Source organism: Nyctereutes procyonoides, unplaced genomic scaffold (genome assembly GCF_905146905.1).
Source record: "Nyctereutes procyonoides isolate TBG_1078 unplaced genomic scaffold, NYPRO_anot_genome, whole genome shotgun sequence".
Taxonomy (NCBI): Eukaryota; Metazoa; Chordata; class Mammalia; order Carnivora; family Canidae; genus Nyctereutes; species Nyctereutes procyonoides.
Genome location: NW_026575043.1, coordinates 10,051,891 through 10,077,837, shown reverse-complemented (window position 1 = coordinate 10,077,837; position 25,947 = coordinate 10,051,891).

Genomic DNA, 25,947 nt, shown 5'->3' with positions numbered 1-25,947 from the left:
TCTGTTTTTTCTGCTGGTTCTCACTCATGGCCTCTTGTTTCTTTGTGTTCTGAGACATTTTTATGAGCTCATCATTTTTCCAACTTTATCTAAGAGAATCTTTTGAGTAGTAGGTTAAACAATGATTCTTGTGTTTGTTTCTCCCAGTTTTCTTATGGGCTCTTACAACCTAGGACCATGAATGAAACTCTTCCTTTCGGATACTGTGAATTATTTTTTACATCAGTCAAGATGGGTACATTTTCATACTTTTCTTCTTCCATTATTTTATTATGATCACTTTTATTACTCTGTTTGTTTATCTACATATCTTCCTATACATCCACTCCCTTTTTCTGTCGCCCCATAGTGTGTTTTTGAGTATTTGAAAGTACATGCCACCCTTCAGCATACATGTATATTATTAATTGAGTCAATGTTTGTTTACAGTTCTTTCTTTTTGGAGAATAAAATTTAAATTACATGAAATGCACAGATTTATAATTTTCTGTTTTAGGAGTTTCAATTTTATCAAGATATAGAACATTAACATAACACCAGAAACTCTTCTACCCTTCCCAATGAGTCTATGTTCCCTATCTCTAACCTCTAGAAGCATGAATTGTTATGCTTTTTTTCCTTCTTAGATTAGTTTAGTACATTCTAGAATTTCATATAAATAGAATCATACATTCTGTGCTCTTTTGTATGAGGCTTCTTTCACTTAGCATGTTTTTGAAATGTATTCATATTGTTAAGTGCATCAGTATTTTGTTCTTGCTTTATTGCTAGCTAGTATTCGATTGTATATATACACACCACAATTTGTTTATCCATTCTTGTGTTGGTGAACAGTTGAGCTGTTTCCAGTTTGGAGCTATTATAAATAAAGCTTCTATGAATATTCCCGTACAAGTCAATTTTGGGACATATGTTTTCATTCTCTTGGGTAAAGACCTCAGGAATAGAATCTCTGGGTCATAGCATAGGATTATGTTTAGTTTTATGGGAAACTTCCAGACCATCTTCCAAAGTGGTAATACTGTTTTATATTCCTATTGACATTCTATGTATGGGATGCCCGCTTTCTCTTTCTGCACTGTGGTTTCTTTTCTTGTTCACTCTTTAAGATCCATCCTTTTAGGAACTGAACTTTAGGGGGGAGGGTCCTTTTACCCTCCAACTTGGGTGGACCCTAGACTTTTGTGTGCCTTGAGCATTAAGCAAAACAAAGATTAAAGTTCACCATAGTTGTGCAAACACACTTAGGATAAAAGCCAGTTCCAGGGATGTACCCCCTAGGATTCCCGTTTTTGTTTCATTTTGGCATCTGCAGATTCCTTACTTGCTTGCAAGATCTTTAAAATATTAGAAATATAAAATTATCCAGAATTTTTAGTTATTTTTAATGGAAGGGATTCATTTCCCATTTTAATGAGATTAGATTTCACTTAGGAAATCTGCCATGTTGGGTCACCTGGGTGGTTCAGTGGTTGAGTGTCTGCCTTTGGCTCAGGTTGTGATCCTAGGGTCCTGGGATCGAGTCCCACATCAGGCTCCCCGTGGGGAGCCTGCTTCTCCCTCTGTCTATGTCTCTGCCTCTTTCTGTGTGTCTCTCATGAATAAATAAAATCTTAAAAAGAAAAAAAAAAAGGAAATCTGCCATGCTATCACTAATTGGAAGGCTCCAGAACATACTTTTTAAAATGTAGATCAAATTATACCACACCTCAGATTAAAACTTCCCAGTGGTTTCATGTGGCATTTAGAGCAAAACTTCAGGGCAGCCTGGGTGGCTTAGCGGTTGAGCGTCTGCCTTTGGCCCAGGGCGTGGTCCCGGAGTCCAGGGATCAAGTCCCACATCGGGCTCCTTACATGGAGCCTGCTTCTCTCTCTGCCTGTGTCTCTGCCTCTCTCTCTGTGTCTCTCATGAATAAAGAAATAAAATCTTTAAAAAAAAATAGAGCAAAACTTTAACTTCCTATTTTGACCTTCAGGTCCTACATAATATAACCTGTGCTTTCTTCCACGTTGTCACCTTAACACATGACATTCTTGCTACATTGGCCTTCTTTCTAATCCTCAGATACACCCAATGTCACTTCATCTTAGTTCACTTCTGACACCTACAGCTGGCTGCCTCTTTCTCACCTTCAGTGTCTGGAAAAGACTCTCCCTGACTTTGCCATCTGAAATAGCCCTCCTCCTCCACCAATCACCCTTCCTCCCAGGAGTTTGTTATTCCCTCATAGCTCTCATCACTGCAAGAAATCATATTATTATTATTGGGGTGCCTGGGTGGCTCAATCAGTTAAGCATCTGACTCAGTTTCAGCTCAGGTCATGATCTCAGGGTTGTGGGATTGAGCCCCATGTTGGGCTCCATGCTGGGCTTGGAGTCTGCTTAAGATTGTCTCTCTCCCTCTGCCCCTCCCTTCTTCCACTCTCTCTCTTAAAGAAAAAACATATTATTATTTACTTACATATTTGTTTTGTCTGTCTTGCCCTGTGAGAGAATGTAAATTCCATGAGAGCAAGATTGCATCTCTTTGTTTCACTGCTGTTTTCTCAGTACCTAAAACTGTACTTGTGACATAGAAGACTTTCCATCAATAGCTATTAAATGAATGAACAAATGAATGTGGTCTGCAGGAACTAATCGTATATACATATTATATATATGTTCACTGTAAATGTAGTCATGCCTGATTCTGTAAATATTACATTTTTATTTCAAAAAATAAATTGATTTCCTTTTATTTCTCTTTTACCTGGTGTTATTTTGGGTTCTTTTTTTTTTTTAAGATCGATTTATTTATTTTAGAGAGAGAGAGTCTGCATGAGCAGGGGGAGGGGGAGGGGGAGGGGGAGAGAGAGAAGTAGACTCCCCACTGAACGCAGAGACTCACAAGGGGCTCAGTCCCATGAAACTGAGATTATGATGTGAGCTGAAACCGAGTCAGATGCTCAACTGACTGAGCCACCCATGTGATCTTGTAATTTGGATTCTTTTTTTTTTTTAAGATTTTATTTATTTATTTATTTATTTATTTATTTATATCATGAGAGACATAGAGAGAGAGGCAAAGACATAAGCAGAGGGAGAAGAAGCAGGATCAAGCCTAATGTAGGACTCGATCCCAGTACCCCCAGATCACATCCTGAGCCAAAGCAGATGCTCAACTATTGAGCCACTCAGACGTCCCTGTTATTTGGATTCTTAAAAAAAATATATGTAAGCATACTATATATTTATTGTAGGGGCATCACTATTCATTATATAAAGGAGATGATGGTTTTCAAAGGGTTGAGGATGACTTTCCTAAGTACTCATGGATCTCTGTACTCTAAGCACCAGACTTGTATTTGTCCAATGTTCTACTAAACATCTCGCCCTCAGATATGGCATGGCATTCTAAATGTAACACATTCAAAGCAAATCTAATCATATGGTTTGACAAAACTTCCTCCTTGTGCTTAGCTCCCCAAAATTATACTCTTGTTCATCTTCTCTGCCTTATCACTCAATCGGTTATCAAGTATTATCTTCTATCTCCTTGACATCACTTATGATTGTCCCTTCTATATCCATCACCATGACTTAGTTCACCATCTTATCCCTAGAACTTTCCACATTCTCCTTTTAGGTCTTCCGTCACCTTCTATCACTCTTAGTCATGGACTAGATAAATATAAATCATTTTATGGACATCAAATAACAGGGAAGCTACTGTGCCTTGGCCATTTTCCAAAATTCATATTGCGAAGTGAACTTTCTAAAGTTTCAAATCTGATCATATCTCTGGCACCATATTGCCTACCAAAATAAGTTCATTCCCCCTAGCCTGGCTATGCCATCCTTTATAACTAGGCACCATCTTTGTTCTCCAAACTGTTCCACAAACACCCCACCTTTGCTCTTATATTTCAGCATTCTAAAGTTCTCAAACATGTTATGTGCCTGGGTGGCTTTGGACATATTTCCTCAGCCGGTCATCCTTGCCCCCATCTCTCTTGCTTGCTGTTGAAATCTGTAATCATCCTTCAAAACGTAGCTTAGCTATCACCTTCCATTGTGAAGCTGCCTGGGTCTTTTCTCCTCCCCAATATGTCCTTGTATCATCACACTCACTGTGCTGCACTGTAACTTTTTATGCACATCCTCCCAACTGTAATGCCGACTTCTTATAAAATCCCAACTAGCTCCATGTTCATAAGAGACCAGACACATGAGAGGTATGCAACAAACATCCCTCGAGAAGATGAATGAATCTTGCCCTTGTATGGTATCTTTCTTCTAAGAAGTATTGTTTCCAGTCTCCAGTTTATGAGCTTGAATTAATATTTCCTCATAACATTTCCCCATGGTACTTTAGACCATTCTTTTTATGCTTCTTTTATTGGTCTGTAGAGAGGAATTTAATTAAACCATTCGTACTCAAAACAATGACTGCCTATCTGCCATGGGCAGAGCACTCTGGGCTTGAAAATGAACAAAGACACAAACCCTGGTGTTGGGTAGCTCACAGTCTTATGTGGACATGAGAGCATCCTGGACTTTAGGTCTGGAAGAGACTTTCAAACTCTAATCTAGCCCATGATTTTACAGAAGAGGAAACAGAATGGAGGAGAGTCCTTGAAGGCAGGCTGTAGTGGAAGTAGGCTAGAACTGAAATTTTCTGGTAGGAATAATACAACACAGAGGAGGGGAGAGAGAACATTATAAGTGAATGAAGCATTCATGTTTAGCCAGCAAATGAAACCTATGTAAACAGTTGGAAACACTACCAAAGTGATGAGACCATTGTGTAGTCTTGGACAAGCAATTTAAATTGTTTGTGCCTAAGTTTTATTATTTATAAAATAGGGATAATAAAGGTTTCCTTTACTTTGCAGACTGTTGTAGGCATTACAAAAGGCGCATATAAAACACTATCAGGTAAGGATGCTTTGGTTGCAAACAATATAAAACCCAATTTATAGTACCTTAAACGAATAAGGGCTTATTTTTTTTTTAAATAATAAAATTCTGGAAGTAGGTGGCTGCCGGCATTCATCCAGTGGCATGTGTTGTTGAAAGTTTCTTGGTCTTTTCTTATGATTATGGCCTTGTGGTGACCACATAAGTTATCAAGGTCCAGACATCATGCCTGCATTCAAGACAGCAATGAGGGGTAAAGAAGAAAGGTCTTGCTAGGACATCTATTCTTTAAAAGAATAAACAGCAAGTTCACCTAGAAATGCCAGCAGAATTCTGCTTTTCACATGGGCCCTGGGCAATGACAAATCCCTAGCTAGACAAAAAGCCACAAAAAGCAAATGTTTAGCTTTTAAGCCTCTGTAGTGGAGATGTCCAGGAAAAGTGAGTTAGGAATAACTTTTTAATAACCAATGAAAGAACCTTCCAGAAGAACCTACCATATAGGGGCACCTGGGTGGCTCAGTTGGTTAAGCATCTGCCTTTTGGCTCATCATCCTAGAAACCTGGGATTGAGCCCCACATTGGGCTCCCTGCTTAGTGGGGAGCCTGCTTCTCCCTTTGCCCCTCACCCAGCTCATGCTCTTTCTCCCTCTCTCTCTCTCAAATAAATAATACAATCTTAAAAAAAAAAAAAGAGCCTACCATATAAGCAAAGGCTTACTTAAAGGTGGATTTTGGAATGTTGAATAAGCCTTTGAGGTTTGCTCTGAACCTATGCAGTCATCTTGATCTTTGTGCCCTCAACAATCAACTTCTCATTACAGAGAACGAACAAGGAAGTATTGGGTGGTTTGGGTGCATGGTTTATGACGGTACCATATCATTTGCTCTTCATATCTTATATATTGCTTGAGATTATCCTGGGATTTATGGGAATTTGGTGACTTGGGTCATGAACTCCATTTACGTTGGCATTAGCCTTCAGGGTATAGATCCAATATCAAGCTGGTCTTTGTATCTCTTTTTAACATCTTGGGTTTAGAGGTAAAAGGAGATTAGGTGAAACCCTTAAAACACATTGAAGATTGTGAAGTAATGGGAATGTATGGAAGCATGAGGAATCAATGTGTTCTTTATCATCCTTAACTGCTTAAATAAAATGACTGACTATTCTCAGAGTCAAAAATAATTCAGGATTTAATTGGCAAAGGTATTTTAAGGTTCTGTCTTTTTCTATTTTTCTCCTGCCTTGGTGAAGCTATGAATTATGTTGCAAGCTCTGAGCATCTTGAAATAGGGGTTACTAAGACAACGCCTTGAATTAAGAATTAATTGGACTTCAAAAATTCTCCTGTATGTGCACACAAACAAACCATACTGGTATTGTGCTTCTCATTTTTCCTTGGCACTTCTTCCTAAAAGAAACCTATATATTCTTTAAAGTCAATGTTTTCACACCTCCGTAAGTAAGTAGAAGCCTTTAAACATGATAAAGGATCCTCTTCCTAAGAGAAAGCTACTTATTATATATTACAGAGTCCCATTATATCCTTGTTAGTAGGCCTCCAGGCTGGCTTCCACCAAATTATAGTAAATAGCTACTTTCACCTAAAAGTTGATTTCAGAGTTCCCAGGATTATTACAGTGCTACCTCATTTTCTGCGTGCTTTCCTTAATTTCTTATTGTGAGCACACGAGGTTCCTCTAACATGGGAAATTATGAGTCTTAGGTTTGAGCATTGAAAGTGCTGACAGGTGCTACCGATGATATGAACGGAATATTCCAGTAGAATGCTGCTCTTCTCCATGGAAACATAAGCTTTCCTGTGGACGCAAAAGGTTAAGGGCAAAGCACTGTAAAGAACACACAACTCAACCTACTTATGTGTGTCACGGAGAATCACGGCACAGATTAGCTCACTTTTCCAAGACCGTAAACTAGTGGCAGAAGTAAAATTACATCCCTGATCCTGATAAGCTTGAAAATCCCTCGCACCCTTTTATGGAGAGAATAGGCCACATTCCTCCCCCCTCAGCTGAGTTCAGGCACTATATGGGGTGCTAAGGATGCAAAAGAGACAGGATCTTGGTCTTAAAGAGCCCAACTAGTTTTTCCTCCTCAAACAGGTTGCCCTGCTCAGAGATGAGAAAACTTTCCTCCATTCCCTTCCTCTTGTGTCTCTTGGATCCAGTGACTCCCAAAGCTGTTAGCAATGCAAAACCCTTAGAAATCACCGAGAGTGGGGTGTGGGTTAGGGGGCGGGAGTTGGGATGGCTCAGCAGGTTGTGTGTCATGGACACGGAGGGGGAAAGTTGTAACTACAACCACCCCAGGCTCCTCATCTATGACCCAGGGATAGCTGCCAGCTTTTTACTCCAGGCCACCTCTAGAACAGGTGATGTCAGCCCCAGTGCTCAGGATTTCGCTCCATCCTCCCTCCCCTTTCACCCCCTGCCCTGTGGGTACTAATGGAGGCTGGGTTAGCACCACTGAGAATGATGTTCTTCTCTCTACTGGAAATAGTTGCAGTCTTCCTTGATTTTCTTAAATTATAAAAATAATGATGGTTGTCTTCATTGCGAAAGAATGTATGTCATTTTTAACAGAAAAAGAAAAATGTCAGGATATAAACACTTAATATTTTGAAACCCCGCCATCTTTTAAATGCAAGTGTGGCAGTGAATTGTTGGAAAAAGGTTGGATGAATGAATATCAGTATTTTACCACTGTTTCATGAGAAATGTTTATCCCAGCTTAAGCTTTAAAGTATCACCAGAGTAGTAAATATATTCAGAGGATTCTCTTGCATCATTTCAGGTAACTTGATTGGTTCATGTTTTATTATATCTATTTAGTATTACATATATATTTGTCCCCCATAAACTTGGAAAATGTGAGTATACATTATGGCAAGGACATTTAATCTGTAATCATAATAAATTAAGGTCTAGTATTCTATGCTTTCTGGACATTGTGCAATACAAAAATAAATGCCCTCAAAGAGCTCACAGTCTAGTTGGGGAAGCAACCATTTCATTGCTGCCAGAAACTGACCTCATTGTCTTGCTAGCAGCTACTGACTGTGGTCCAAGATTCTAAAAAAAGACATTCCAACTCACAAATCAACTCCAAATTATAGAATAAATACAGTTGCAGACTTAACTACTGATTCTATTGTCTTCTTTCTATATGTCTGTTGCTACGCTGCATACGGAGCGCTCACGGCCAAACACAGAGCTGCCGAGATACTATACTACTCACACATTAGGGTGTAAGATAGAGGAAATGATTCACATGGGTCAAGCCATTGGGGTTTTAAATTATTAGATTGTTTATTCATAGAAAATTTTGTCCTGAATTACCTAAAGATCTGCCTTGGTTCTTTCATTCATTTTATAGGTATACTCATTGGAGAAGATTGAGTCATTTCAAAAGAATGTTTGTTTATCCACTTATCTGGTATACTAGAAAAAGGAGGCATATTTCTCCAAATCTGGGTTGCTTGGCAACTACATCAGCTTTCCATTCTAGTTAACCAGCAGTGGATAAAGCCTGCTAACACTCACATATTCACAGGCGGCCGAGCCAAGGTCAGTGACAGAGCTAGGATCTCAATAGAATTGAAGCTTCTCGCACTTACAAGATAATAAGATATAAGGCTCTCAGATTTGAAAAGAACCCGAAATGTTATTTAACCAAGTGCCAGCCTGTCTGTAACTTCACTGCAGACCCCTGGACCAACCGCTGTATGAATATCTGCCAAGTTTAGTGAACTCTTAAACTCAAAACTTTTTTCAACAATGTACTAGCATGCTTGAGTTTAAACAGATGGTGAGGTTTAAAAATATTAACAATGTTTATATTCCAACATTTTTTGTTTTCTGAATTTTTAAAAGCACATGCATTCTTTTTGTAGTGAAAAAAGCCACTATTGGCTCATCAAAATTCATCCTTATTCTGATAAGAGAAAAATCTAATCTCTCTGTTAAATCTCTACATTAAAGATAGTTTACCTGGGGGCGCCTGAATGGCTCAGTTGGTTAAGCATCCTACTCTTGATTTCAACTCAGAGCATGATCTCAGGGTCCTGGGATGCAGCCCCAGCCTGCTGTTGGGCTCCTGCTCAGCAGGGAGGTTGGATCCCTCCCTCCTCCTCAGCCCCTCCCCCAGCTCCTGCATATACACACACTCTCTCTCTCTCTCTCAAATAAATAAATATTTTTCTTTTATTTATTTACCCATGAGAGACACAGAGAAAAAGGCAGAGACATAGGCAGAGTGAGAAGCAGTCTCCCTACAGGAAGCTGGATAAGGAACTCTATCCCAGGACCCTAGGATCATGCCCTGAGCTGAAGGCAGACACTCAACCACTGAGCCACCCAGGCATCCCATAAACAATTAAATCCAAATAAATAAACAAACAAACAAACAGGATAGTTTACCTATTGGTACCTTGTAGATCAAATCTAATTTCTTTCCTTATATGACAGCCTAAAATATCCTCATTTTTTTCCCTTCAGGCTGAATTTTCCATTTCTTCAATCAGACCTCGTACACATACTGCCAAAACCCCTTCACGGTCATGATCACTCATCTCTAATTTCAAATTAATTTTTCTATGTTGTTTTTGACCCGGGATTGTGAGAGTCAAATGTAGCCTTCCAGGAATCCCAGAATAAATTGGAACCATGCCTAACTTTAACTTGAGTTGATACCGTGCTTCCATTAATGCAATTCAACATGGCATGACTTGTTTGATACAAACAATATTTGAAGTTGATATGTATCAAGTCTACTGAAGACAAAACTTTTGTGGCTTGTCCACATACATAATTATTAAACACTCTCCTACATCATGTCCATGTGTTTAAAGGTTTTTGGGACCCAAATGCAAGACCTTAAATATATCCTTTTTTCAATCCCATTTAATTCTGTCCCTCAAGTTAATCAATCAAAATTTCTTGATTCTCTTCTCCAATATATCCTTTCTTACAGCTTGGAGTTGTCTAAATATATGATGAACCACACCATTTATACTCTTATTCAAGTAAATAACAAAAATGTTTAATAGGTTGGAAAGGGCAAAGTCCCATGGTAAATCTTGAAACCCATCGCCAAACTGGCAGTAACCCATTCATCTACCCTTGATCACAGCCAGTGAGGAAGATACTAATCCTTGCCTCCAGCCCATAATCCTCTATCTTCATGGGGAACGGATCACGAAGAATCTTGTCAAATGCCCTGCAGGAGCCAAAAAAGAAACCTAATCTACACTTGTCACCTTCTACATTTGAGTAGCTTTATATTACCTCATTTTTTTATTCAACAAACATTTATTGAACACCTATATGCCAGGTGCTCTTCTAGACTCTGGGAAAATATACCAAAGCAAGGTATTTTGCATTATCATACATCCAAGTATTATCATCCTCACTTTGCTGAGTAGAAAAATGGGGCTTAAGGATGTGAGCTAATTCCCAAAGTAGGGACTGGGTGGCTCAGTGGTTTAGCTCCTCCCCTCAGCCCAGGGCGTGATCCTGGAGTCCTGGGATCAAGTCCCACATTGGGCTCCCTGCATGGAGCCTGCTTCTCCCTCTGCCTGTGTCTCTGCCTCTCTCTCTCTGTGTCTCAAATAAATAAATAAATAAATAAATAAATAAATAAATAAAATCTTTAAAAAAATTCCCAAGGTGAACATGTGTCACAGCCAAGATCCAAACCTAACTCTAACCACGTGAATGCTTGATGGTATCTCCGAAATCCATACTCACAGTAGCTCCCCAAACCTCCTCCACTTCAATTTCTTCACCTCTTGCCTTCTATGCATAAAGGTTTGCTCTTTTTTTTCCAAAGATTTTATCTATTTATTCATGAGAGACACAGAGATAGAGGCAGAGATATAGGCAGAGGGAGAAGAAGGCTCCCTGCAGGGAGCCTGATGGGAGATTTGATCTCAGGACCCTGGGATCAGGCCCTGAGCTGAAATCAGATGCTCAACCACTGAGCCACCCAAGCGTCCCAGGTTTGCTCTTCATTAAAAACCTTGTCTATAGGGTCTATGCCTTAACCTTGAGGAGTGACTGTTGACAAGAATTATAGGTCTTGCAGTAGACTGATGGGGGAAATGTCTGGGGTGAGCAGGCTATTAGTTTATAAGAAACCACTAACTTTCTGTGTTTTCCTTGCAGCAACTCATTTTCTGGTTCTGCTGTTACCCTCTTAACAAGGATCCACCCCTTGTAAAAATGAACAAAACTCCCAAGGGAAGATAGATTGAAGGATGTTCAATGCCATGCTTATAAGTAACAAAATGCACCTCAATTATAGTGAGTTATTCACTATATCATAGCCCCAAGTCATGCCTTCGAGAAGAGGAGGAGGGTTGAGGATTGCCAGTGTCAACTTCCAGTCCCCAAAGAAAATACTTGTGTTTAATGCAAAATGTGTTTAACACAAATAAAACCAGCAGAGTAGTCTAGAATATTTGTCTTTGTCCTTATTCTTTCAGGTAACATATTTAAGTTTACATTAAGTTCTTTCACAATTATTCTTTTTCTCTTGAAGAAAATTATAAATTACTACATTTTTATTGAAAAAGTAATAACCAAAACTGGATTAAATGTGTTTAGTAGAACAAAGGGTATATAATAAATTAGAAGCCTTCTGGATTTCCAAGTCTCTCTTTGCCACTCAGAAATAGTTGTTGGTTATGGTTACTTGTGTGTGCTTTCAGAACTCATCTTCTTATGTACATATTATTTGTATGTGTTTTTTTTCCCTTGGAGATTTTCCTGTATTAGACAAGGGAACTTGCCATGTTTTTTGGTGCTTTCATTTATACTCCTATATGAACTGGTATATGATTTAACCAGCATCCTACTGATGGGCATTTAGCTTGTTTTCCAGACTTCACAATTGAAAGCATTTATTTTAACTTTACTAATTAATTCAAAATATATAACATGTACCAAGTTCCAAGTTGTGATCTAAGCACTTTACAAAACTCAACTCATTGCATCTCTAAAATAACCCTTTGAGCTAGGCATGAATGTCATCACCCCTGTTTTCCAGATGAGGAAGCAGAACAAGGTGAAGTGACTCATCCCAGGTCACACAGCTGTTAAAGACCAAGCTGGATTCAAACCCAGACTGTTGTAGCTTAAGAATCCATGCTAACCTCTGATGAGAATCAAAATTCCTCTCCTTTACTGCAACACAATTGTCTTTTCCTGAAGTAAATCAGTTGCTAGGCATAAGGAATGAAAGATGCTTTTAGTCACCAGCATTAGCATGTGAAAAAAAAATGAGAAAGAAGAGAAAAAATAGATGACAAAATGCCTCTAGAGCCACTTCTATTCCACTCCACCATGCTCATTCTCAATCGCCTCTACAAAGCTTTCTGAAAGGCAGTCAGACCAAACGGTCCTAAGTGATAAATTCCTCTGCAGAGTGAATTCACTTCAACCAAGAGGAGAAGCAACAGCCCAAAGAGCATTAGCTTTTGAATCCTGCAATGAAACAGTACAGACGCTAACGTGCTTTTGTGCAAAACTTCACTGGTGTGCACAACGTTAAGTGAAAGGTAAACAATCTAATCAAGACTTTTCAAAAGAAAAAATTGTCTCAAGAAAAAAAATTTTTTTTTTATCAGAGCTACAATTATAGCTTCTCAGTCTCAGAGGAGAAGCAATTTGGTTGCTCTGAAAAGCTCAAAAGCCAAAATACACTTAATTCCTTCTCCCAGATGCAGAGCAATTGGCTCTCTGGTGACAATTTTCGTACTTCTTTAAGATGATATTGCATGCTGCCAGGGGTAATACTATTTAAATCTCAAGATTTGAGGGGAAACTTGTCCCTGCTTTGGGTTTTAAACTTGACAGACCCCACCCTTCCTTTCTCAAGTGGTAAATAGAAAAACTGCCAATTTCTCTTAGTACATACAATGCTAATTAGTTCACCGCTCTAATTTTATTTCTGGCCTTGGGTACAGCTGAAGCTCTGCTGGTAAATTAGCAACTACATAAATGTTTGCACTGTTTTGAGAGCCTGAGAATATGAATCACCTTGAGAGAAATAGCTTTGATCAGAATATGAGAGCTATATCTGAAGGTGCTTTACCATTATTATCGGTGGTAGGCAGGCAATTTGAACTTCAGGATGAAAAAATTAGAGAGAATCCATGAAGGGAGGAAGTTTATGCCGCCTATATGCAACTCTTGGAGCAGTCAAAAGAGAATAACTCAGAAAATTAATGGCTCCTCTGAGAAACACAAATTAATCTGATGATCTGATAAAATGGAAAAAAAAAGATACCATTTCCCAAGGTGTAGAAGAATTTACAGACAAATTTCCAGAAATATTGAAAATCTTTGAAGGGTTTCTTGGTATTTCATCTGATGACCCCAGAGGCTAGACCCACCAAGGATTCAGTCTGCTGTCCCCCATTTCCATCTCTCTGGTTCTGACATTCCCTCATCTCCATATCTCCACTTCCATCTAGTATGATCTCATTATAATACCACATGAGATGCACACTTTCAGAGGGAATCTGAGCTCTCAAAGGCCATTTTAATCTTCTGCTTCTGCAAATAAAAGATGAGTCTTCACCATTCAAAAATAGCTGTATGTATACCATTGCTCTATTTGGAATGACGGCGAATCTGACAAGGCTACACTCTACATCAGAAATACTAAGGACTTTGGACAAGAATAGGGATATATTTTTTTAAGATTTTATTTATCCACTTGAGATAGGGGAGCAGCAGAGGGAGCAGGGGAGCAGCAGAGGGAGAAGACTCCATCCCCCAACTACCTAACCACCCCCCAGCCCACCCCCCAGCAGGGATCCCAACCCAAGGCTCCATCCCAGGACCCTGGGGTCATGACCTGAGCCCAATACAGACGCTTCACTGACTGAGCCACCCAGGTGCCCCAAGAATAAGAATAATTATGTTTGATTCTACATCATCTGTGTGAGAAAAAATTGTTAAAGATTTTGAACTGTACCAAGAGTTTACGGGGTGTTTCCAATGGAAAGCTATGTTCTGCTTAAAGCACATTCTTTTGGGTTATCTGTAGGGGTCTCTGGGGCTTGTGTCTTTTACTATCTTTGAGCTATTTTACAACTCAATGAGTTGGAGATAACAAACACAATGAAGTATTTTTTTTAAAGATTTATTTATTTATTTATTTATTTATTATTTATTTATTTATTCATGAGAGACACACAGAGAGAGGCAGAGAGATAGGCAGAGGGAGGAGAAGCAGGCTACCCTTAGGAAGCAGGATGTGGGACTCGATCCCTGAACTCCAGGATCATGCCCTGAGCCAAAAGCAGAGCCCAACCGCTGAGCCATCCAGGCATCCAAATGGAAGTATTTTTTGTTAATAGACTTACAAATAAATTCTGTTAAGGGAGAGAAAATTGCTCTCTCTCATACCAGCAGAAAGAGCCAGTTCGGTCTATGTAAGCCTCCACTTTTTAAATTCTTCTTGAAACTGGTTGTAACATCTTAATCTGTTCCTTATTAATTAAAAAATTAAACTTTTTGACACTCATTTTACAATGTATATTTTGTATACATATATACAAAAGTCATGATTTTACATTTTATGAAAATTATTTTGAGAAATTTAAGAAACTTCTGCATATTCCAGTTTAATTGATTTTTTTAAATTACCCAAGCCATCATTTGACTTTGCAAGAGAATCTCTGTGTTCTCTTTCCCAAGAACAAAATATGGAAATATATTATTTCCCTCAGCTCTGTTCATCATCCTTACCTTTCAAGTAAACTTTTTTTTTTTTGCATAGTTTTGTAAGATCTTTTGTTTCTCTTATAAATGTTTCCCTCACAGATTTCCTTGGGGCCTCAAGTCGGGAAAACTCATCAAAGAGGGAACATATGGCATTTGATTAGTGAAATAGCTTTCCATTATTTTTCCTTTCCTTTTTGGGGTTAATTTTTATTTATTTAATTTAATTATTTAAGATTTTAGTTATTTAGGGACGCCTGATTGGCTCAGTCGTTGAGCATCTGCCTTCGGCTCAGGGCCTGATCCCAGGATCCAAGATCCAGTCCCCCGGTGGGCAACCTGTGGGGAGCCTGCTTCTCCCTCTGCCCGCATCTCTGCCTCTCTCTGTGTGTTTCTCATGAATAAATAAATCTTTTTTTAAAAAACGATTCTATTTATTTATGTATGCATTATGTATTTATTTGAGAGAAAGATAAAGAGAGAGTGTGTGCACACAAGCAGGGGTGAAGAGCAGAGTGGGAGCAACAAGCAGACTCCACACTGAGCACACAGCCCAACAACACAGGGCTCCACCCCAGGACCCTGAGATCACCAGCTGAGCCGAAATCAAGTGTCTGCCCCTCAATGGTCTGAGCCACTCAGGTGCCCTGGGGATAATTTTTAATGTATACTTATTATCATTGCTATCCTTCCTTTTCACTCTTTATTTTATCATATCTAAGCCATTCAAGCCAACAATGTACACCTACCTAATATTTATGTGGAAAGTATGCTTATGATGAGGCTCAAATTCAAGAAATGCCTCCAAGGAGGCTTTTAAGTAATGCATGCATTACTTTCAGATTCTCTTGGTGTCTAAATTAATGCCGAGAGTATATTGAGTGTTTGAGAGAATAGAATCTCTAGCTTTCAGGAAATCTTTCAATAAATGAGTATCACAGATCTTTCAGCAATAATTTAAAAAGGTCTTATATATTATGATAACCACACATTCATATGCCCTCATCCCAAAAGTGCTGAGAAGGAAATATGAGTTTTTCATTGAAGTTGATTTCAAACTGAGACTTTCTTTAAAATTGAAATCACATCCTTGAAATGAGCAGCACTTTTTAGGCATGTCTGTAATATTTGAATATCAAAAACAGAAGACCAGCCATTTGTAGTGACAGAACTTTATTCTATCACTATCTATCTTTATTCTATATTCAATTTAAAACTGGTTTGATGGAACCTACAACTAAACGGACATAGAAGGGAGGGACTCAAGGACAACTGTGGAGGTTAGTTACCCATAATGGTGAACCCGGCACCCCTTGCAGCCACAGCAATCTCTACAAGGGTTGACAATTGAGAGTTTTATTATTTTTCTTTAACTTACTCTTTCAAGAAATCTAGAAATAGGAACTGTTGTCAACTCTGATCCTTAAGCTCCCCCAGGAAACAGAGTATTTATAGGAACAAATAGACCCAAGAATGCTACTTATGTTTATCAAGCAATCTTGTTTTATTGTTAGAGTCACTAATACCATAGATGGTAACACTTTGTATAAAACTATTTGATATCGAAGTGATGCTTTGCATGAAAGATGCTCACTCCTGCTGACTCCCTTTCTGACCAGGAGTTTTGTCTGTCACCTGCAGGAGGTATGAGTGGTATAAAGAGTCAAGTTAAATTCTACCATTTACTGTTGTTTGGTCAATCTCCAAATTCCCATTCTGGAAAATGACTAATATTGGTATCTATCTCAGAGGGCTGCTTTGAGGATTATGGAAATTGATGTGTGTAAAGCATGGTATTTGGGGTGCAGTAGGCATTCAATGAACACTTATTAGCAGCATGAAGGTCAAAGATGAACTCAAAAGGTGGTATATGCATGGTCAGTTTAGGCAATAATCCAGGAACAATCCATTCCAATCAGCCCAGCTCTGTCTTCCCTCCCCCAGAAGACTGGAAGGGAGAGGAGCTCTTTGCCTTGAGAACTGGAGGGAGGTAGAAGGCAGAGAGGGCAACCCCTCCCCTCCAAAGAACCAATCAACAGAAGGAAGGTAGCAGTTCCATAAGTATTTGTTAAAGGCTCCCCAGAAGCAGTAATTCTCAAGGGTGGCACGCTATTTCCAATGGCTCTTGAACTCATGACTCTGAGAACAAGAGTCGCATGCTCCAACTGAGTCAGCCAGCCAGCCAGGAGCTCCAATGGCTCTTAAATATCCTCTAGATGGTCTGTGAACTTACTTCCCTAAACACACTGTGCACCTCACTGCTCTAAATAAGCTTAGAGGTCTTCATACCTGGATCCATTTTGTCCCAGAAAACAGAGGCAAGCAGCAGATGAATTTTTTAAATAACTGTCAGTTCTCCTTAAGAAATCTTAGAGAATGAACAACATGCCAAAAGATTAGAGAGGGAGAAAATATTATTTTCATATTGATAAAGGATGTATTCTGTGAATTATCAATTTTGCATCGAGTAAAGATCCCAGACAAAATTGTAGAGAATATTTTTAAATAGTTTTTAAGTACCTGAAGGATAGGTACAAATTAAGTAGATTGATGATATCTTATTTTAGTGAGGAAAAGACTAGAAAGAACAGTGCTTTTCAGACTTCAGTGACCATGTGAATCAACTGGGAATCTGGTTAAACGGTGGATTCTGATTCAGTGTGACTGGATGGGGCCTGAGAGTCTATGTTTCCAAACTGTTTCCAGGCCAGCCAAATTCTGCTTGTTGTAGGACCAGATTTTGCATTGTTAGGCTGTAGAGTACTATAAGATACTCGGGAAAGAAATAGAAATTGGAGAAAAAGGGTAGTATTTGATAGGATTTTAAAGACTGCCTGCTTTTTAAGATAGCGATTCCATTTCTAGGAGTCTCCATTACATGATTTCTTTCTCATCTGCCTAAAGATAAAAGAATATCCATAGCAGCATTGTATATTAAAGCAAAGATTTGGCAACAACCTAAATATCCAACAATAGAGAAGTAGTAAATTGAGGACTATTTTTGAAACCATTAAGGAGAATGTGTACCATCATGGAAGATCCTCAGGTACTTTATTAAATGAAGTAATATAAAGCACCACCCAATATATATTTAAGAAAGAATGTATGTATATTAATGCATGTATGTGCAAACACTGTAAAAGTATCTAGAAGGATACACATCAATTTCACAGTGGTTTCCTCTGAGTAAATAATGTGGAAACAAAGGCAAGAGAAAAATTAAATTTCCTTATTACCTATAGCTCATTGACAAGTCCTTGAAACAGGCAGAGTGACCTTCCTCTAGGAACTCAGCTGCCTTGATGTTAATACTTTGCTAAGGCAAAAGGCAATCTTGTCCACTCCCCATGATCCTGTAAGTTTACTTTAACATATAAAAATTCCTTTGGTAACTTCCTTTGTCTCTACCCCCCACCCAAGATATATGTTGGCAATCATCCCCCAAGCATTGGCCCACCTATATACACCTGAAGGGTCTCATGACTCAGGTTTTATTAGATGGTAATAAATGACCTTTCCCAACAATAGCCAGCAGCCCCCTCAAGGTCTTGGAAACCTTGCTTCCAAACTTCCTTAGAGACTTACACTATCCCTAACCCCCTGCCAAATTGAAAGTATATAACGGGCCACTCCTCATGACCCTGGTGCAGCTCTTTCTGCTCTTTTCTGCCCAGGGCCCAGTCCTGGTGCTTTAATAAAACCACCTCTTTGCACCAGAGATGTCTCAAAAATTCTTTCTTGGCCATCGGCTTCAAACCCTAACATCTTTCCTACATCATAGACACGGAACCAGAACAAGGATATAAAAAGGAGACTTTCATGTTTCAGACTTTTTCCTTCTGTATTCTATACACTTTAACAAAGATATAACCAACCATGTGACTGTTTTTAATAGAAAAACAAGAGTTGAGCAATGGAATTTGCTGTGGATTCATTGGAAATATACTACTCATAAATGAAGTCTGAAAGAGACCTGGTTTTCTCTACCACTACAACAACTTACACCACTTCTTTTTTCTTAAGATTTATTTATTTATTTTAAAGAAAGAGAGAGTGAGAGAGCGGGGTGGGAGGGAAGGGACAGAAGGGGAGAGAGAGAAGCAGACTCCTCCCTGCTACTCAAGAGCCCAACTCAAGGCTTCATCTTATCACCCAGAGATGAGGACCTAAGCCAAAATCAAGAGTCAGATGCTCAACTCACTGAGCCCCTTATGCCACTTCTGACACCAAATGGGTGGGTTTTCCACTCCAAGCAATCCTGACGTTGACTTCCTGGAGTTGGCATCAGACCCCAGTAAAGGACTCAGTCCCACAAAATTTGCCCTACTTCAGTGCTGATCACAAGTACAGGCCCCCAGTACTGAATACAAATCTAGGGTTCCCGAGGCTCCCTCCTCAGGTTTGATAATTTGTTAGAACAACTCACAGAACTCAGGAAAACAATTTACTCTCTATTACTGGTTTATTTTAAAGGTTACAAGTCAGGAACAGACAGATGGGTAAGAGCAAGGAATGCAGAAGAGGTATGAAGCTTCCATGCTTTCTCCAGGCACATCACCCTCCCAGCACATAGGTGTGTTCACCAACCCAGAAGCTCTCCGAACCCCTTGGTTAGGGTTTTATATGGAGGCTTCATTATGTAGGTGAGATTGATTAAATCATTGGTCATTAATGATTAAGTCAACCCTCCAATCCCTCTTCCCTCCCTGGAGGTCAGGAGGTAGGGCTGAAAGTTCCAGTCCTCTAATCTCCTGGTTGGTTCCTCCGGCAACCAGCCCACATCCTCACAGGCTTTCCAAAAATCATTGCATTAACATAAACTCAGGTGTGGCTTATTACAAATAACAAAAGACACTCCTTTCTCTTTTATTGCTTTGGAGCTATTTCAGGAACTGGGGATAAAAACCAAATATTATAACAAAAGATGCTCTTATCATTCTATGCTTAGGAAATGACAAGGGTTTGAGAAGCTGTGTCAGGATCTGGAGACAAAAAACAAATACATATTTCTCATTATATCACAACATCACAATGTCCTAATCGATGGATTGGATTCAAGGACAACAAAGTGGATTTGTAATTGTCCGAAAAAAACAAATCCATATCCTATTCACCAAGAAGAAAAGGCTCTAGTGGCATGCTCCAGGATTCTGCTCTGGTCCTCTTTAAAAACGTTAACCTATGACTGGCATAGGGGAAACAGAGCATTTAATCAAATATTCAAATGATGTAAGGCTGAGGAAAAAATTCTTCGATAAAACTAGGAAATCAAAAATATCTTGACTAGCTAGAAACATTGGTCAAATCTAAAAGAATGAAATTGGGATGCCTGGGTGGCTCAGTGGTTGAGCATCTGTCTTCAGCTCAGGGCATGATCCTGGAGTCCCAAGATTGAGTTCCTCATCAGGTTCCCTGCATGTGCCTGCATGGAGCCTGCTTCTCCCACTGCCTATGTCTCTGCCTCTCTCTGTGTCTCTCATGAATAAGTCAATAAAATCATAAATAAATAAATAAATAAATAAATAAATAAATAAATAAATGAAATTGATTTGAGATAAATGTAAAGTCCTACTGCTAAGTCTAAAAATCCAACAACACGAGTACAAACTGAGAGAAACATGGTTTAATCAAATCTTATTTGACAAACTACAGAGTTTAGCTGCCTGAAACTCCAAAAGAGCTGAGAATATAATTTGGCTGTCACAGACATCAAAGATCACATAGTTGGGGAAAAAAATGTTTCTTAAGATCCAAACTAGGACCAAAGAGGGGAATTTTCATGAAGATCAATTTCAGGCCAATATATGGAAGCCTAACAATAAACTAGATAGCTTCCTGAGATCGTGCATTCCTGACTTGTAGAAATGTTCAAGCAGAGACCAAGCTACTTCTTGCTGGACAACATAGAAAAGGATGAGGTGGACAACCTGAAAGCCCAATTCTGGGGTTCTAAAAATGTATATTTTTATGACATGAATTAATAATTGACTTGTGATTTTTGATGTTTAAAAACAGGAAATGATATCACATCTGAAACAAAAAAATGTTATCCATTTGATCACTTCTACCAAGAAGGAGTCTTTTGATAGGCATAGGAGGTATAACGGGTGGTCCAAGGGTTTTCTACCTCTAGTACATACTTCTTTTTTGAAGGTACTTCCTTAAATCGCAAACATGAAAACGATTATGAGCATGTTGTCTAGAATAATCTCATCGAAAATGAAACAGAATTGTACGCCTAACATGGATAGAATCCAGCAGCGCTCAACTTCAGCCCCCCTCAGTGGGAATGGGAAGAGCTGCTTTGCATTCCTTCAAGCTTTACCCTGGCCCACATCATGCAAGGGCATCTAGTGTCAAGGAGGGCTGCTACCATTTGAGATACTGGGAGCAGAGGTAGAGCACTTCCTCTACTGTACTTATCGACTCTGATAGTTTTTAATGGTATTCAAGACACAGAATCCCTCATTCCTAGGCAATAGGGACCAGAGCTACAGCCAAATGTTTTTCCCTGGCCCCAGCCCCCTGTGGAGGACTTTACTGTGTTCTATGCCTGCTGACTTGGTGATGCTAACCAGAGCTCTCCTGCCAAAAGATTTCCACGTTGCCTTTGCACAAAACTACTGTGCCATGAATTTATTTGTTAAGTATCTTCTATACACACACACACGCATATAAAATAACTCCTCCCAATGTTTTCATGCCTTAACTTTTTTAAAGATTTATTTATTTATTTATTTGAGAGAGAGCGAAGGAAAGAGAATGAATGAACAAGAGCAGGGGGAGGGCAGAGGGAGAGTGAGAGAGAGAGAGAGAATCTTAGACTCATCGCTGAGGGCAGACCCAGACACGGGCTCCATCTATGACTCTGAGATTATGACCTGAGGTGAAATCAAGAGCAGGACGCTCAACTGAGTGAGCACCCAGGTCCCCTCATGGTTTAATTTTTTTTTTTTTTTAGGCCAGAAAATTGCTACTAACGACCTTGATTCTGGTGTTGGCGTCAGTAATGCCAGTTAGGAAAAAAAAATAATTTCAAAAAAAAAAAAAAAAGCAAATAGATCCATTTGGGCATTCATGTTGTGTTACAGGAGGGGAGGAATTTGTTTCTGTGTGTGTGTGTGTGTGTGTGTGTGTGTGTGTGTGATGTTGTCACTCCAAAATTGATGCAGGTGTGCAGAAGTAGTTGTTTAATTGCTCTTCAGCAAGAAGAAAAACACTAATTTGTAGCATTAGCCAATTTCTATGGTATAAATGCTCCCAGCTTGGTTGATTTTGAGCTACCAAAATAGATACCAGTGAACCTGACGGCAGAAAGAAACAAGCTGATTGACTCTGATAAGTCAAGCAAGCATCTTCAACTGGAAATTTAGTTGGATGAAGGGTAACAACAAATGCCTACAACAGTTGATACCTGATGTGAATCTTCCTTTTTTTAAAGATATTTCATTTATTTATTTATGAGAAACAGAAAGAGAGAGGCAGAGACATAGACAGAGAGAGAAGCAGGCTCCCTGAGGGGAGCCCGATGTGGGACTCAATTTGAGGACCCCGGGATCATGACCTGAGCCAAAGGCTGACACTCAACCACTGAGCCACCCAAGGGCCCCTGAATCTTTCTTCATAAAAGATTTTACAGAGGTATTTAAGGCCAGTTTGGGCTTAGCGCATTAAAATAAAGCAGTATTTGTTTCTTTTTTTCTGTCCTTACACCAACTATTTTGATCATCTGTCTAAATGTGCTTTCTTATTAAAAAGTATTTTAAGAACAAGAATTGCAGCTATTCTAATATTTATCTTGAGGTCTTTCCCATCATTGTGAAGCTTAATCTGTATTTTTATATCAAAGAAGAAACTGCAATAACAATTAAAGCTATGTGATTCTAAGAAGAAATATAATTATATGTCTTTAGAATAATTCATTTACCAGTGATATCTTCTTTCCTGCACAGAATAGTACATACATGGTTCGATCCCATTCAGTGTAATGAAACCTATTCTTTAAGGTTGATGTTCTTTGGTGGAAAAGAAGTCTCAGAAATTCTTGGCTGAATATCCTCATACCCATTCCCAACCGCTCTTCCTTGCCTTCCTGGGGAGAGACTGGACAAGTATATAAACACTTTCCCAGATTCCCTTGTGCCTCAGCTGGAAAACTCTGTGCCCAGTGGTGGTCTATCTAATAAGGTAAGTGAAACCTACTTAGAACATATGGGGGAAAAAGGAATGGACGTAACTGTCTAAAATCCTTCTTTCTGAGGTGAGTGTTAACATAATGCCAAGATTAGTGGCAGCCAACGTCATGGGGCAGCTAGCAAGAGGATGAAAGCTAGCATGGAAAGAATGGCAAATTGGAAGGAGAAAGAGACTGGATGAATCCTGACAATGTGGTTGAACTACTGCCTGGACTAGAATATCAACACCTTGATGTCTTAATATGAGGAAATGGCCTATTATTTTTTACAGCTTCCCAGAAGTATAATTCACATAACACAGAGTTCAGCTGTCATAAGTATACAATTTGAAGTGTTAGTAAACTAACAGAGTGCTGTCTCATCACAATCCACTTTTCCCCTCAACTCGTTTCCAAGCAGTCTTCATTCCTAGCACTGGCCCTGGGCAAATACTGATCAGCTGTCTGAGTCTACACTTAACCTTTTCTGGACATTGCCTATAAATAGAATCATGCAATCTGCCATCTTTTGTGTCTGGCTTCTTTCATTCACAATAATGCTTTTGAAGATTCCATGCTGTAGCATGTACCACTATTTATTCTTTGTCAATGCTGAATTGTGTTCCATTTCTATAGATACCCCTCAATTTGTTTATCCACTTGTTTATTGATTGATAATCGGGTTGTTTTCAGTTTGGAGCCATTATAAATAATACTGCTCAGGACATTTGTGCATAAGTCTTTTTGCAGATCTGTATTTCCATTTCTCCTAGGAGTGAAATATGAGAGTCACATGGTAAGTTTATGTTTCCATTTTAAAGAAATTCCCAAACTGTTTTCCAAAGTGGCTGTACCATATTACATTTCCACCTGCAGTGTATAAGAGTTCCCTCTCTCTACAACCTTGCCAAAATACTTGGTATTGTGTGTCTTTTTGATTATAATAAGCATTCTTAGCTAGTGTATAGTGACATTTCTTTTGCGGATTTAACTTTTATTTCCCTAATAACTAATAATATTGAGTACTTTCTTGTGCTAATAAGCCATTCAGGTCTCCCTTGGTAAAAAAGTCTATTCAAGTCTTTTGTCCACTAATAACTGGGTTGTTTATCATCTTATTTCTCAGTTGTAAGTGTTCTTTTATATATAAATTCTCGATACATGTTCTTAATCAGAACATTTAGGTTTGCAAATATTTCATTCTATGGCTTATTTTTTCATTTTCTTAATCTTATCTTCCGAAACACAAGTTTTTAATTTTAAAGAAGTCCAATTTATTCATTTTTTCTTTTATGGTTTGTGCTTTTAGTGTCATTTCTGATTCTTTGCTAACTAACCTAAGGGCAAGTGTGTTTCTATAGAGACATAACCTTTTTATTTCTTTTAGGACTAAAAATGCCCTTTGGAGTTAAGTTTTTGGCATAATGTGGTAAGGTTCTAGGTTTATTGGTTTATATTATTTATTTATTCCATATGTGTATCCAATGGTCTCATCATGATTTATTGAAAAGAGGATCCTTTCTCTATTTAATTATCTTGGCATCTTTGTTGAAAATTAATTTACCAGAAATGTAGGGGTTTGTTTTTTAACTTTTAGTTCTAGTCCACTGATTTATAACAAGGGTCACAAAGTATGGTCTTTGGGACAAATCCAGCCCAACACCTTTTTAAATCAAGTTTTACTGAACACAGCCATTCCCACAAAAACAGACACATAGATCAATGGAACAGAATAGAGAACCCAGAAATGGGCCCTCAGATCTATGGTCAACTAATATTCAACAAAGCAGGAAAGACTATCCACTGGAAAAAGGACAGTCTCTTCAATAAATGGTGCTGGGAAAATTGGACAGCCACGTGCAGAAGAATGAAACTGGACCATTCTCTTACACCAGACACAAAGATAAACTCAAAATGGTTGAAAGATCTAAATGTGAGACAAGAATCCATCAAAACCCTAGAGGAGAACACAGGCAATACCCTTTTTGAACTTGGCCACTGCAACTTCTTGCAAGATACATCCATGAAGACAAGGGAAACAAAAGCAAAATGAACTCTTGGAACTTTATCAAGATAAAAAGCTTCTGCACAGCAAAAGAAACAGTCAACAAAACTAAAAGACAACCTACATAATGGGAGAAGATATTTGCAAATGACATATCAGATAAAGGGCTAGTTTCCAAGACCTCTAAAGAACTTATTAAACTCAACAGCAAAGAAACAAACCATCCAATCATGAAATGGGCAGAAGCCATGAACAGAAATTTCACCAAAGAAGACATAGACACGGCCAACAAGCACAGGAGAAAATGCTCCGCATCACTGGCCATCAAGCAAATACAAATCAAAACCACAAGGAGATCCCACCTCACACCAGTGAGAATGGTGAAAATCAACAAGACAGGAAACCACAAATGTTGGAGAGGATGTGGAGAAAGGGGAACCCACCTGCACTGTTGGTGGGAATGTGAATGGGTACAGCCACTCTGGAAAACTGTGTGGAGGTTCCTCAAAGAGTTAAAAATAGAGCTACCCTAGGACCCAGCAATTGCACTGCTGGGGATTTACCCCAAAGATACAGATGCAGTGAAAAACCGAGACACCTGCACCCCAATGTTTATAGCAGCAGTGTCCACAATATCCCAACTGTGGAAGGAGCCTCGGTGTCCATCAAAAGGTGAATGGATCAAGAAGATGTGGTCTACATATACAATGGAATATTACACAGCCATTAGAAACTACAAATACCCACCATTTGCTTCAACGTGGATGGAACTGGAGAGTATTATGCTGAGTGAAGTAAGTCAATCAGAGAAGGACAAACATTATATGGTCTCATTCATTTGGGGAATATAAAAAAATAGTGAAAGGGATTAAAGGGGAAAGGAGAGAAAATGAGTGGGAAATATCAGAGAGGGTGATAGAACATGAGAGACTCCTAACTCTGGGAAATGGACAAGGGGTAGTGGAAGGGGAGGTGGGCGGGGGGTGGGGAGTCTGGATGATGGGCACTGAGGGGGGAACTTGACGGGATGAGCACTGGGTGTTATAGTATATGTTAGCAAATCAAACTCCAATAAAAAAAATACAAAAAAAGAAAAGAAACCACAGCCATTCAC